Genomic DNA, 16,642 nt, shown 5'->3' with positions numbered 1-16,642 from the left:
GAGAGAATGTCTGCCTGTGTGTGTGACTGTGTGTGTGACTGCCTCTGTGTGACTGCCTGTGTGTGCCTGTCTGTGTGTGACTGTCTGCCTGTGCGTGCGACTGCCTGTGTGTGTGACTGCCTGCGTGTGACCGCCTGCCTGTGCGTGTGACTGTCTGCCTGTGCGTGTGACTGTCTGCCTGTCTCTGTATGTGTGGATGTTTGCCTCGGTGTCAGTGACTGTCTGCCTTTGTGTGTATGCATCTTCTAGTGAGTGAGCGAGCAAGCACCTGTGTGTGTGTGTGTGTGTGTGTGCGCGCACATCTGCTAGTGAGGGAGCCTCTGTGTGTGTGTGTCAGTGAGCTTGTCTGTAGTGAATCTGTGTGTTAGTGAGCTCTTCTGTAGGGAGCATGTGTGTGTCAATGGGCTTGTCTGTAGGGAGAGTGGGTGCGCATCAGTGAGCTTGTCTGTAGTGAGCGTGTGTGTGTGACAGTGCGCTTGTCTGTAGTGAGCGTGTGTGTGACAGTGAGCTTGTCTGTAGTAAGCTTGTGTGTGTATCAGAGTTTGTCTGTACTAAATTTGTGTGTGTGCCAGTAACCTTGTCTGTGTGTGTCATTGAGATTGTCTGTCAATGAGCCTATTTGTGTGCATCAGTAAGATTGTCTGTGTCTGCATGTGCGTATGCTTTACTGTATAATTTAATTACCCTGAAAGAACTAATATTTTGAATTAGAAGAAATGTATAAAATATATATATATATATATATATATATATATTATATAAAAGCTGTTGTACCTTGCACTCAGGCTTCAAAGCTGTGTGACCGGGTGCATCACCAGGGCTCCAGTATCCAGGCAATTGAAACAGTTGGCTGCAATCTCGGATTTCCTTAAAACGTAACTTTTATTGAAATATTTAAGAGAAGATCAATGTTTCAGTCCCTCTTGTGGACTCTCATCATGATCCTGATGAAAGTCCACAAGAGGGGATGAAACGTTGATCTTCTCTTAAATATTTCAATAAAAGTTACGTTTTAAGGAAATCCGAGAGTGCAGCCAACTACCGTATATACTCGAGTATAAGCCGAGTTTTTCAGCACATTTTTTGTGCTGAAAAACCCCAACTCGGCTTATACTCGAGTCAGTGTCTGTATTATGACAATTTGCATTGCCATAATACAGACAGGGGGCTGTGGGGGCTGCAGAGAGTTTACTTACCTCTCTTGCAGCTCCTGTCGGCTCCCTCCTCCTCCTCGCCGGTCTGGTCAGCACCTCTGTCACGGGGTCATAATGCGGCTCTCACGAGACTTACAGTGTGAGCTGGCAGAGGGAGCTGCACGGACCGGCGCGGAGGAGAAGGGAGCTGACAGGAGCTGCAGGAGAGGTAAGTAAGATCTCTGCCAGCCCCCTCCACTGAACTGCCAATGCCATTGGACCACCAGGGAGTGAAAGCCCCCCTCCCTGCCATGTATCAAGCAGGGAGAGTGGACGAAAAAATTAATAAAAATATAAATAATAATAAAATAAAAAATAACTTAACAAAAAAAAATTATTAAAATAATAATAAAAAAAATGCCCACCCCCCACCAAATCTCTGCAACACACACACACACACACACACACACTGCATTCATACACACACACACTGCATTCATACACACACTGCATTCATACACACACTGCATTCATACACACACACTGCACTCATACACACACTGCACTCATACACACACGGCACTCATACACACACTGCATTCATACACACACTGCACTCATACACACACTGCACTCATACACACACACACTGCACTCATACACACACACTGCATTCATTACATACACACACTGTAAATAAATATTCAATTAATATATTTTTTTAGGATCTAATTTTATTTAGAAATTTACCAGTAGCTGCTGCATTTCCCACCCTAGTCTTATACTCGAGTCAATACGTTTTCCCAGTTTTTTGGGGTAAAATTAGGGGCCTCGGCTTATATTCGGGTCGGCTTATACTCTAGTATATACGGTATTTCAGTTGCATATATATATATATATATATATATATTGATATATATATATATATATATATATATATATATATATGTGTGTATATGTATATGTGTATATATATATGTGTGTATGTATATGTGTATATGTATATATTACACCCTACATAGCACAATGATTTATGGGGCTGGCATAGATTTTTTTCCAGGGCTGCTTCGTATCCCCAGTCCAGCCCTGTTTCCCAGGACAGTATGTCACAATTCCCTTAGAATAGTTATAGACTATTGCATGGGTAATGTTTCTTGATAAGGTCATAAAACATAAAGCCCTGCTGTAGTACAGGTTTATGCTACAGGTGATATTTATAACCTGTGATCGAAATACTGGGCACACATTTAAAACCTATAAAAGGACAGCAAAGCTAATAGATAGATAGATAGATAGATAGATAGATAGATTTTAGTTCATTTTTAGAGTAACATATTTATTTATTTATTATTTATTTATTACTGACATTCAAAAAGCGCCAACATATCTCGCAGCACTGTACAGTTGGGATCAATATATTCCATATAGTACATGTCTCTATTTCTTTTTTTGGGGCAGATTATATCTGCCTAATATGTTTCTGTATTTCTGGTAAAGACACCACAAAGTCAGGGGTAGGGGAAATGGTAGATCCCGGTATATGGCAGAACTACAACTCCCATGATGCTTTGTCTGCCTCATGACTGGCAAAACATCAACATTATGGATAGTCATGAACATTCATATGTACTTGCACTCATTTTCTCTGACTCCGAGCTTAATTAGTTGTCTAAAATGCTGTTCAAAATTCTCTGTCAAGAGACACAAAGTTTGATTTGCTTCATTGCTCCCAAGGAAAATACAGTGATAATAAAAAAAGGGGCTTGATTGTTGATTTAGTGACGTATAATTTCTGTATAAAATTTAAATGCTGTATTTGGAATACTGCTATAATTCTCATTCATTTGGGCAATTGTCAGTATATGGCTTGGACTGTTTTCAACTATGCGTACATATATATCATGTCTAGTATGGGGACAGGATAATCACAATAATAGATCTGCCCCAGCCCTCCAATGTGCACCAAATGTCCTTTTCCTGATAGATCTTACAATGCACCTACTATCTTCTTGATTAGCTATATTTTATATCCTAACTGTTGCAGAGAATAGGATTGGTTTAGATAAGTCTTCAAAACGTTGCTGTCTTAGAACTTTGAAAACAGGTAGGTTGTTCTAAAATAACATATCAACACTTTATCCAAAGTTCTCTTATGTTCCCATTTTTCTGGATAATGATGAGATTTCCCCAATACATGAATTGGTTTGGAAAAAGCAGCCAAGTCAAATGCCTTCCATTTTTTTTATTATCACCCAATGCAAAAAATTATTGAACCAATATAATTCTTGAGAGAAGAGTGAATGTGGTTAAAATAATTGTTAAACAAAATAGTATAATTCCTATAATATTCTAGATAATAACAATTGTTATCTGAATCATGGCAACGTTGATGGTGGTCCCTTTGATGTCCCTTTAATTGATAATATTCCGTATGCCAGTTATGTAATTCTCATGAGAATGGAAATATCCAACACATTCGTAAAACTACAATAGTAAAATGTAAATTATGACATTCTCTAACCTAAATGACAACATGAAATGTACTGCTTAAAGGTGTGTAAATAGGACTTTATGAAATGATGGGTATATATTTTCCTTTGCAATTTTCAGTTAAATGTACAACATGTGATTGAATAAGAAGTAATTGTCACCATACCAAGGTTAGTCTTTTTACAGAGTGCATCCTACATAGATATTAACTGTACATTGTTATACAGAATGCAAAAAGCTATAAAAAATGCATTGTATATTTTCAATGACAATCAGGTTAATAAGAACAGTTGGAGGTACGCAATACTTTCAGCTATGAATCCAATTTCTGAACATGGATTCTAATCTGAAGGCTTGTTAGGTACATCTGCTTGTAACATGTTTGTCTGCATTTCCTGTTATTTATAAACTGATTTTCTTACGTGCATAACCACTGCTCTGTTCAAAATACTAGCAAACATACCTTGGGGCAACATAAAAAGACTGCAAAACATGTCATCCAAGATGGACAAGTTGAAAGCCTTATGATCACTCTCCGCAACGACCCGGCACAGGAGGTCTTCATATACTGTAGCAACTTTGGGTACAAGTATCACTGATCTGAAGCAGTTTCTTGGGGTGTTTGTGGAGCCTTTTGACTACATTTAATTTTGCTCACAAAAGTTATATAGGTTTATTAAAAAAAAATCTGTTGGCATGTAACTGTGCCAGAGTGATAGAGCAGTTACATGATAATGATGCTGGTGTACTCAGTATTGACAAAAAATGAAAAGAGCTTTTCCACTATTTCATAGATGCAATTAGGAGTGACATTGAAGCACTGGTGACATCTTTTGGTAATGAGCTGAAAATACTTCAAAAATATCCGATTGACATTTCTCGCTCGACTTCTACATTGACATTCCTCGATTGAAATGGCCACCTTAAGAACTACGATTACAGTTGTTACAAGAATTTAAAGAGGATCAGTTTCTGATGGAACATTGTCCTAAAGTTAGTGGTGTATCCTGCATGAAAAGTGACAGAACTAGAGATGTCATCCTGAGACTCGCCTTTTATTGTTCTGAAGCCAAACTTCTAGTCACTGCATGTAAAACCCTGTTGTCTAATGATATTATATTGTGTCTATTGAAGCCAGTTATGACACTGTTTATTATCCACTTGATATGGCTTTCCTTTTTGCCTCATTGTGCATTGAGTTGACATTAAGAGGGCAAGATATATAGCATCTCTAACATAGAGATAACTGACTTGGAAAAGTCAGAATTCACGGCACACCTCCTATACCCCCTTTATCCTTGCCTACATTGAGGAGTACAGACAACTCACCACCACATAGTGTAACCCTGACCAACACCACTAATGGAAGCTCTTTTATCCATATTGATGATGAACCTGGTGAATGCTCATCCAAACTTTGGGACGAGGCCATTGGTGAAACTCCCTATTGCCACCAACCGCAAAGAAGCAATAGATGCCACAAGCCTCAAAGGACGCTTGTCTCCATAGATTGTCTCTACAAGGTTCTGTAATTTTGTGGAGTAATAGATTTCATACGCTAAATTGTTATCCTTTTTTCTCTCATTTGTGGCATTCACAGCTTTGTATTCCTACCACGATTGTATCCATTTATGGAATGCCTACATTTTGTATGTACCAGCCCCCTTTTTTTCAAGGCTCCAGCATTTTACTATTAAAGAATGAAATTATATCACACTATACAAACTGCTGGAAAAGAGACATTTCCCTATTGGTTTACTACTAAATAAACCAGCTTTTTTTTTGTATGTATGTCATATTGCTTATACAGTGATGCCTGTTTAGATTTAATCTTTATATTGTTATATACATTCTCATTTGTCATTGTAATCAATTTATATAAAGAGACCATAAAAAGCTAATGTGTAGGTTTTATCACCCACGCATCTGATGAGTTGAATCAGACACTAGGTATTTCTATTCAAGTAATACACTCAATGCTTACTACAATTTTGAGGTTATATTGAGTTTCACACATCTCATCTGTATATATGAACATGTACTGAAGATACTGACCATGGGGTATGCTTCATGTAAACAAAAGTGAGCTTTCTTTATTATTGGAATTAACTGCTCATTGTATGTGCCCATTGTTTTCACTTTTCTATAGAACAGCATAGCTAAGATTTAAAAGCTGCATAGGACAGGTAATGCCATAATTGTATCCCAGACTGGGAGGTCTTCAGTGATTGATTTTCTAGGTACTTCAAATTTTTGTTGTTGCTTTTTTTTAACATGTAAAATCTTTATTTTGTAATGGTAACAAATAAAAGGGGGTACAGAAAGAAGAAAGAGGGGGTGGGGAAATACACAATGATTACATCAAGTTATTCCAGTTTAGTATATAGCAAATTTCAATGTGGGACATCACAAAATACATTTTAATACATTCGTCTTTATCTAGGTAAGTTGTCAAATGATAGTATTATTGCGCCATTATTTAGCGCATTATGTGTATGGCTCAACATATCTCGTATTGTTCGTCTGGGAGTTAACCATTTTCCTGACTTGGGTCTACATAAGTGCGTAGTTTACTGGATAAGGGCTTATGTTAATATATGGTAGTGACATAAGTTAATGATCTATATTACTGCTTAATTACGCCTTTGGGGGGTACAGGATTGTTAGCCAAGGGCACCATGACTGTACTATATGTTTCGCCTTCGTGTGGGATTCAGCGGACAGCAATTCATATTTATAATATTGGTGTAGCTTGTCAACAATTCTTTACGTGACGGACAATATGTGGTTTTCTATTGTTGGGCTATAAGTGTTCTGGCTGCTAATATGACGTGAGAGGCTAGTGTCTTAGCCGCTTTATTCCACATTAGTGGGAAGAGCAGCATAAGAGCCATCAGCGGTGTAAGGGATGTAGAATAGTCTAGTGTGCTTCGTAATATGGATTGAACCTGCAACCATAGTGGTCTGATCAAGTCGCATTCCCACCATATGTGAGTCATAGTGCCCGTGTCTATTCCGCATCTCCAGCAAAGAGGGCTTGTCTCTGGGTATATTCGGTGTAGTCTCTGTGGTGTCAGGTACCACCTATAGATTACTTTTTTGTGAGCTTCAACATGAGAGAAACAAGACGTGATCCCTTTAAGGGCGTTTAGCGATTGGAGCCATTGGTCATTCAAAATATGTGGTATGCCCTCCTTTTCCCATTGGGATACATATGTGAAGGAGTGCGGTGGCCTGTACCCTAACAGGGCCTTATAACAAACAGATAAGGCTTTGGGTTTGGTCGGTGAAGAAAGGCACCTATTGAAGATAATTACTGGGTGAGCCGCTCGGGGTGTTATTAGTGAAGTTTTCACTGATACTTTACTTTGCATCATGCTCTTCAGTTGTAGGTATTTAAATGTATATGATGCCGGTAAGTTATACTTTGCCTGAAGATCAGGGAAAGGTAGGATTTTCCCTTGGGAGCAGAGGTCTCTAATAAGGGTGATACCATGAGCATTCCACGGTTTCAATGATAGACCTGGAGTAACCCCTTCCAGCGCCCCCAAAGGGGCATATGTGCAAAATTTCCCTTTGTCAGACATCATGGTTAGGACCTTGTCCCAGACTTTCATAGACAATTTGGTGGTAGGATATAGCCTTCCTTTCTGGTTCCTATATGGTGTCGGAGACCACATAATGTGTAAGAGTTTGTATGGGAGTGTTTTGTCGTGTTCCATATCGACCCATTGTAGGGTATGCCTAGGAGCGTGGAGGCATATGACGGATTCCAGGAGGGCAGCTTCATAATATGCAGATAATTTTGGAAAACCTAGTCCTCCATCTTGTTGTGTAAGTTGCAGGAGGGATAAAGGCAATCTAGCTTTTGCTTTATTCCAGATATATTTAGTTAGGATCGATTGGAGGTGTTTCAGTATAGATGGTGGTATGTACAGTGGCAGCATTCTAAATATGTATAAGATTTTCGGCAATAGTACCATTTTAATGGAGTTTAATTTGCCTAGCCACGATAAGTGGACGTGTTTCCATATTTGAAAGTGTGAGTTACATATGAGGTGCAGCGTACCATAGTTGAGGGACACCATTTGTGGGACATGTAGCGTTAATTTCACGCCTAAGTACGTAATGTACTTTTGTCTCCAGTCAAAGTTAAAGTTTTGGCGTAGTACGTTTATTTGTGATGAGGGTATGTTTAGTGGTAGGGCTTGTGTTTTAGTACTATTAAGTTTATAGTATGATATACGACCATAGTCTTGTAACGTTTCCATAAGAGGCAAAGATATCTCCGGTGAACTAAGGGAAAGTAAGATATCATCGGCAAACATAGACAACGTGTATTCGGTCGTGTTGATATGTATTCCTGTGATGAGCGGGTCTTGTCGGATTTTGTACGCTTATTGTTGCTTTTTTGTAAAAATATAGGTACTGCTGATTTTTTTTGATCAGTCTTGTCTCTCAAACTCTTTAGATGCTTCATGTTAGAACCTTTCATTAATGTGAGAGGTTACCTTTCTGTTTTCTGTCTTTCATACATATATTTGTTTCTCCTACTCATCCTAATCTTTCTATTATCATAACCTAACATCCTTACTTTACTTTTGTTCAAAACGTTCTACACTCTTTAATTATTGCTTTACTTTCTCTCTATCCTTTTTATTTATTATCTGTCCATTCCTCCCCCTTTTTTTACCTACCATTTTGCTATGTTTGCATCAGGAGTTGCTTTGGGAGGGGGAAGTGATGTGTTGGGTGCTGTCATTGCTCGCTCAATGTTATGTCACACAAGCTAAAGTGCTTGGCCTGATGTGAAGAAAATACACTATCTGGCATTATATCTCACATGTTACAGATATGGTATCCTCCAAGAAACTCATTTCTCTGAGGGTTCTTCCTGCAACTTTTGGAACATACATTTTCCTGTTGTGTACCATGTCTGTGCTGCATCCAAGTATAATGAGGTCTTGATCCTGCTTCAAAAGCATGCTCTCTTTAAGGTGCTTGAGAAATCTGATAGGCAAGTCAAGTACCGATTCCTGCTCATGGATTCCGGTAAGATTGCCAGCACTCCAGGGTCAGAATGTGTTGTTTTTGGTGACTAATGTGTTGTTTTTGGTGACTAAGGGATTCGCTTCTTCATGACCCTGGGGTACGCAGCACAACTCTGAAGGAAATTCACTTCCAGAAGCCTAATAAAGTCACTAGGCACCTGTGGCACATGTGCACCCTGGTGCCCCCTCTGAATTTTAAACTTCAAATTACCCACTTTTAACCATGTGTTTTCTTAACTCCTTTCACTCTCTTGTGTGACTCTTAACATTTCTAATGCATCTTTACTCCTTTACATCTTATTCTCTTTTGCATCCCCAATAAACATACACAGTAACATGTATAAATACTTAGACATGCAATCATACATGCACTCACATACAAACACGATTACATGCAGTGATATGCACAGATGCATAATCACACAAAGTAATAACACACATAATCACACAATTATACATACACTTTTAATTGCACCTACATAAACACATACACATGGCCACACACATACAATCTATCACATGAAAACAGACACCCACTCACACAATCAGATGTACAGAATCACATACACTCAGTCGCACACAAAAGCACAATTTGTCAAACACAGGCATACACACACCCACAGACAAGTTATCAATTATCTTGCCTCTTTAGGCAGAAGCCAGAATTAAAATCCTTGGTGTCTAGTGGTGGGGAAGCAGTGACTCCTTCCCTTTTCATGATTATTAGAGCGCTGGTGCCAGCCTCATATAACTCCATCGCCACTAAATGTTGCAGGTTCTTCTAGGAGACCTTCCAGACCCAAGTGGAAGATAATGAAATCCTCTATTGTTTGTTGCTATGCTTTGAGATGTGCTTTATGGCCTATACATAACATATGTTCTTCCTAATGGACATATGCAGTGTTTTCATTTGTTAACTTGTCTCTTTACACTTAGCTGATGCAGATTTCAATTTTCGGGAAATTACAGCAGCCAGTAAAACTTAGTGTCTAGTATTGAAATGAGTTAATTGGCTGTAAATGCCCCCTAATATTCCTATTATCCACTAGTTTCTAATATTAATGGCAATTATTTTAACAATTAATGAATTGTTTAAACTTGATACCAATATTGGTAAAGAGTTCTTGGCGTATCTAAGGTGGGGGTTATACTCTAGCTACCCAGATGTTGTTGGACATGAGACAAGCAAATTATGAGATATGAAGTCCAACGATATCTGAGGGAAGTTGAAATTCAATGCTCTGTGTTATGGAAAGATCTGAATAATACATCAACCTAGACATTTAAATTGAGTACTAAAATGCATGCAAGTTTATATACCAGTGAGTCTCATAAGCAAAATAAAAAAGATAAGATGAGATACTGGCACTGGCGAACCTATACGAACCTAAAGGATTGTTGTCACAGTTATCTGTTTTCTATATATAATATGCATTTTTACAAAGTTTGTACTTTTCAGTCATGTTAATCACTTTAGTAATTCAAACTGAGTTAATAAATGTTAATCTAGAGCTTGATTGTGTTAACAGTATTTGTTTTCATAAACCTGATTCTTGAAAAGCCTTATTTATTTTTATTTATTTTGAATCCTAAAATTGTGATTTTTTTTTTAATTCTGTTGATTCATCTGACTTTTTAGGCACTGAGAGATTTGATTACACATTATATCAGAGAGGCAGATGGTGTGCATTTCTCCAAATACCAAAAAGTTTGAGAAGTTATAATTATTGAGCTGGAAACAGATTCATATTTAGTTTTCTGGTAAGTAATGACCAGATAATGTGACGTGTAAGCTAGCAGAATGCTACATGCCAGTCTGCTGCAATATTGTTTTAGACTTTATAATGCATTTTAATTATTTAACATCACTTTCTGTTGTATTTTAACTTGACCTATAATCTTCTATTGATCTTAACGAAGGTAAACTGTTACCAGCCATGGAGTATTGAGGGCAAAACACAGGGTAAAAAAAATAAAAACAAAACTGGCATTCAGGTAGGCCTATAAAAAAGGAGAGTCACCAAGTGAATTTTATGAAAAAAAGGGGGGAGACTGACTTACCAGTATTGGCCCAATAATAAGGGTGACCGAGCCTTTATAGGTAATCCCTCCCACATTTACAGGCTGCACCTGTATATATATGATGCAATGATACCTTTTTTTATTGGACTAGCATAATACTAAATAGATAAGCTTTTGATAACTTGTATTTTAAGTATTACGTTAGTCCAATAAAAAATGTATCATTGCATACTGCAATACTCTGGTATTTTGGCATCTTGTCTACTGGACTAATACAGCTAATCCAATATATATATATCATATTATATAATAGACAAACTAGATGGGTCAAGTGGTTTTATCTGTCATCTAATTTTATGGTCCTAAGCTAAATCCCACATAGAACCCACATGGCTGGAGAACGATTGTTGGGACTAAAGTGTTGCTATTGTTACCACTGGTGCATCAATAAACCATATTTATTAGCCAGCTGATCTTAAAAAGAAAAGAAAATGAAATAAAGTGTGTTAGAACCTTTTGAAACTCACTCAAATACAGGCTGTTAGGAAGAATTTCATATTGCTTATTGTTCCTCAAACATCAGTTCTGAAATGCATTTACAAAATGTTTCAGTAGAACTTTGAAAGTTTGCATTGCATAGGGAAGATAGGGGTTTATTTATAAAGAGCAAAACAATCGTAGTGATATCACCATAGAAACTAGTGGAATATTGAAGATGAATGCACCCCTTTTAGAACGTTGCCCCACAATTGATATATAATTCATAATAACACTTCATACATTTAAAAAAATGTTTTTTAAGAACATGTTCAAAGCTAATTATTGGTTCTCTCACTCTTCTTCCTGACTATCTTGGCTTCCTATGGTTGTAATCTATCTAGAATATAATTTATCATTTCTCTTTAGCTCTCTGTGTCCTTCCCCTGTTGAGTTCAGACAAATGAAAAAAAAAATGCTTTATTCGACTCATCAAAAGACTATAAACAGTTTACACAGACATCTTTTGCAGAAATACAAGCATTTGAGGACATTATGATGGAGTATGAAGTTAGCTTCTTTTAATTATGCTGTTGCCATAAACTGCATCATGTATCTTGAATAAAATACTTTAACTCTGTCAATGCTAGTATAATGAGTTATGTAAATGCTTACTCCAACGTCTATGACCACGTCTGCTTTTTGAAGTGGTCATGAAGGAAGGAATCTGGAGTTTTTTGCACATGTGTGTCAGGGGCTAGTTACAACCCCAGCACACTTAGCTTGTCTATGAGAAGCCTTTCATTTGACCTCGCCGTGGCTGCAGTGGTTGCCGTGACATCAGGAGGGGAGAGCTGAGCAGCGGCGGGAGTTCGTAGCACAGGATTTCCAGTGAGTTATTATTATTATTATTATTATTTACATAGTGCCTGCAAATTCCATAGCGGTGTACAATGGGTGGACTAACAGACACGTAATTGTAACCAGACAAATAGATGCACAGGAACAGAGGGGTTGAGGGCCATGCTCAATGAGCTTACATGCTAGAGGAAGTGGGGTTCAAATTATTTTATTACTATTTTCAGTGTGTGGATGGGGGACCTAAAGAATAATGCTCAACAGGACATTATTTATTTAAAAAAAAAAAAACATATGTAAGGAGGGTTAGAGTAACTTTTTAATTCAATTAATATTTTACTGGTAACACAATTTCTTTTTTGTAAAAAAGAAAAAAGGGGTAGTTATTGTGCAACAAATTACAATAAGATACACAGTAAGACGCGCTGGTCTCAGAGCGTGGGAGGAATGTCTGCCGTGCAGGATAAGATGAAAATGGCAAGCTGTCATAGGATTCGCAGATCCCCAGTAAACAGTGATCAGATTACGAGCCCGTTCTGGCTGTATGGTCCTTGGGTCCACCAAGACTTATCTTCTTTTTAGAAGTGAACACATTAATCATTTAACAGTTGAGAGTTGATGTTGAGAAGAAAATTGTTATATGAACATAATGTTATCAAACAAATAGTGTTACATACATCCATGAATGATTTAGTTAGACTTGTCTTCAGTAAAGCATATTGCGAGAGGAAAACTTTCAAAGCTACCTCATGAGTTTACATAGTTATGGAAAACAGATATCAACATAAACACCAACTGTAAACACCTACATTTTGGTCTTTCCCTAGCCATATGAGAGTTTCCCACACAGAAATGCACTTAGCAATGACCACACATTTCAACACACAGGTGCCAACAATAAGTTGTTGTATCACCATGCACCTCTCATGTGTTTATCCTGTAGTTGCTGGTATTCAAAATTAACAAAAAAGAGAAAGTTTCCTGTGACTACTGTTGTAACTTAAATTGTCATTTCAGTTTACTCTCATATCTACCATATCTAGTAACTGTTCATTTACAAAACATAAGTACAACCTTTATCTTTGCTCCGGTGCTGTGGATTAGCTACCCAACACCGACAATTACATTTTCCATCAGTTCCAAGAATAATTTCCAAATCTTTGAAGTCACAAAGTCTTATTTTTGGCAGAGAACCGTGTACAATCTGATTCAGCCATCATGCATTCGACAATATTTTAATAATGTAGCACCTATTGATCCTTACAGAGTCAAGCTTCATCTGCACACATTGAGTTGGAGCGGCCATATTGTTTCTTACCACCTGTCTTTTAAAACCAAATTAATGGTATGAAGAAATGCGGAGTTGTTGCCATTCCACCAATGAACACAACTGAGAATTTTGGAAGTTTGCTAAATGCTGCATTGAAACGAAAGTCTATTCAGTACCTGAAGCCAACAGGAAGTTAGTTTCTACCAGGCAGAATTTTGTTTTAAGTGAATAAACAACCAAGAGCATCTAATTTGATGTAGTTAATCCCTGGTATCCCTTTTATAATTATAAATATTGAGTGACTAGACTAAATAATAAAAAAAAGATTTACAATAGGGCCATTATTATACAACATTTGTGAAGCGTTCTATTTAAAACAGAATATATCTTCATTAAAAAGCACTCAGTCGTAAACAAATAGATTGTTATATAAATGACAATGATTGTTTATTGCATTATATGATTTATTCCATATATACATATCACGAAACACATACAATAAGGACAGGAATCTTGTGTGGTGATAGAGGCAGCCAGCTGACTGATTTGTGTGGGTGTAGGGACTTATGCCATGTATCACCATCCTGTGCACAGATGTAAATATGTAGCAAAAACATAACCACCCATGAGAGATTGCTTCATTTCAAAAGACTGTGTATATAATAAAGTTATGTCAATTGTCAATCCATGTGACATGTAACCTTCTACATGTCATTCCACTCATCTCCAAATCACTTCATATCTATCTTAAAGATTATAAAAATCAACAATGCCTCTAATGTGATGCTTCGTAGCCACATAGCATTCCACAGAAAATGTCTCTGTTACGTTTATCTTATATAGGTTCTTATTTATTTTTTAACCCCTCCTGCAGAGAGGGGGCACTAGGGAGTTTTGGTGCTGGCAAACAACTTTTTTAAAAAATATGCAAAAACACAGACAAGAACTCTATATTGTTGGTGTAATTACAACAACTGTGATTTATGATGAACACTATTTGCCCTGCTTGGTCATTTGAAGTGGCAAGGTAACAAATCCCTCTGTAAAAAACGAAATTTAAATCCCTCTGTAAAAATCAAACTAATACAATAAACTGGCTCTGATCACTAAAATTCACAGATGACTATTCACATGTCTATCAGAAGGCAAACATACTGGTATTTTATTAGGCAAACTAACAATGTAGCAAGGTATGTTTAAACACTTTTTGCGGCTCATACCAGAATAGTTGGAGTCATTGTGTATGGTACGGTTTCACGGGGCATGTGGTTATAGCAAATGTATTCTCTCTTAAAAATAGGAATTGTTAAAGAAATGAAGAACCAAATGTAATATTTTACTGAATAATCAGCTTTTAGCCCTGAGGCATTTTCCTAACTAAACAACTTAGAACCATTGCTTTGCCCTTAATTTGCCAGTGAAATGAGTTCATGAGACATTTAATTTGGTTGAATTACGTTCCAGCATTTATTCTCTATTTTGATAAGGCTCTGCTCATGACATTATAAAAAGATTACAAAATATTGGGCAAATGTTAATAGAATACATATAACAGCAAAGATAGGGCACTGCGAAAAAAAATTCTAATATTTTACATTTATATTATATGTTTAATGATATATCCAAAAATAGTTTGATGTACTTTATGTATTTTTTTTAACCATCGTGACCTATGAAATTATTTTGTGGATTGAATATACATTCCCATGAAGATATACAATTATAACCATTCAATGTTATTAGGAATACACTATGTGAATTACATTTAGAGTTTAACATGATGTTTTATTTTTTCTTTCTCATTGCATTGCATGAATCAGTAAACTTAAAATAAAATCAATCTTTATGTTAAGAAATCAAACTAGTTTATGAGAATTATATCTGAAGATGGTATTATCATAGTCTCTATGAAAACCTTTTGCATTTCTTTTGAAAAATAAATCTACTCAGGTTTGTAGGTTCAATAGAACACAGAGACATGGACGTTCATAGAACTCTGAAATAATATAATAATATTGGACATGTAGCACAAGATGTATCGCTAATAACAATCGATGTGAGATCCAAGAAATGAAAATCGAGATATTACAAAAAAAAAAGTATCACTAACCCAGCACAAAAATAAATAAATGAAGCTCATCGTATATGAGGTTGTGAGAGTACACAAAACTGGGTACACAATTTATTTGTGTGTAATAATGTATTTAGTCACTGGCATACACTGGTCAGCCACAACATTTAAGCCACATGTCTAATATAGTTTAGGTCCCTCTTGCCAAAACAGGTCTGACGCGTTGAGGCACAAATTCCACAAGACCTCTGAATGTGTCCTGTGATATCTGGCACCATGACATTAGCAGCAGATCCTTTAAGTCCTGCTAGTTTTGAGGGGGGATTCGTGGATCGGATTTGTTATTCCAGCACATCCCAAAGATACTCAGTTGGATTGAGATTTGGGGAATTTGGAGGCCACGACAAATCTTTGATTTTTGCAAGCCATTCCTGAATAATTTATTGCAGCGTGGCAGGGTGCATTATCCTGCAAAAAGTGGTGAGTTCCACCGGGGAACACCATTGCTATGAATGAGTGTATATGGTCTGCAACAATCTCTAAGTAGGTGGAATGTATCAAAGTAACATCCATGTGAATACCAAGACCCAAGGTTTCCCTGCAGAACATTGCCTAGAGTATAACACTGTCTGCATTCTTATAGTGACTGCTGACTGCCTGGCCTGCCTTTTTTAAATAGTGCATCCTGCTGACAGCTCTTCCCCAGGTAAAAAAAATGCACAAAAAAATGCACAAGCATTCCATTGCACTTCCATTGCTCTATAGTCCAGGTCTGAATCTCACATCTTCATTGAAGGTGCTTTCAGAGGTCGACAGGGATCATCATGGACCCTATGACTGGTCTACAGCTGCACTGCCTTACAGTGACCTGAAAAGCACACTGTGTTCTGACACCTTTCTATACAAATATTTTTATTAAATCTTTGCAAAAAAATTATAGTGAAAAGCAACAATGGGAAAAGATACGAACGATAAAAAAAGGAAAAAAAATAGGTAAACAAATTCTCCATCCACAATCAGTTATATATTATACATATAAGGGATCTTAAAACATTTCAAATAATAATAAAATATAACAGAACACTAAAAAAAGTGCTTATTATAAAAACATTCTATGCATTATTTTATTACGTTTACATAAATCACTAGCCTAATTCTACAAATAAAAAAATCCCATGGTTATAAAATACTGATTCTGACACCTTTCTATTGTTGCCAATATTACGTTTTTCAGCAATTTGAGCCACAGTAACACTTCTGTGTGATCGGT

This window comes from Pelobates fuscus, chromosome 9 (assembly GCF_036172605.1).
Source record: "Pelobates fuscus isolate aPelFus1 chromosome 9, aPelFus1.pri, whole genome shotgun sequence".
NCBI classification, from domain to species: Eukaryota; Metazoa; Chordata; class Amphibia; order Anura; family Pelobatidae; genus Pelobates; species Pelobates fuscus.
Note: the sequence above shows the minus strand (reverse complement) of the source record.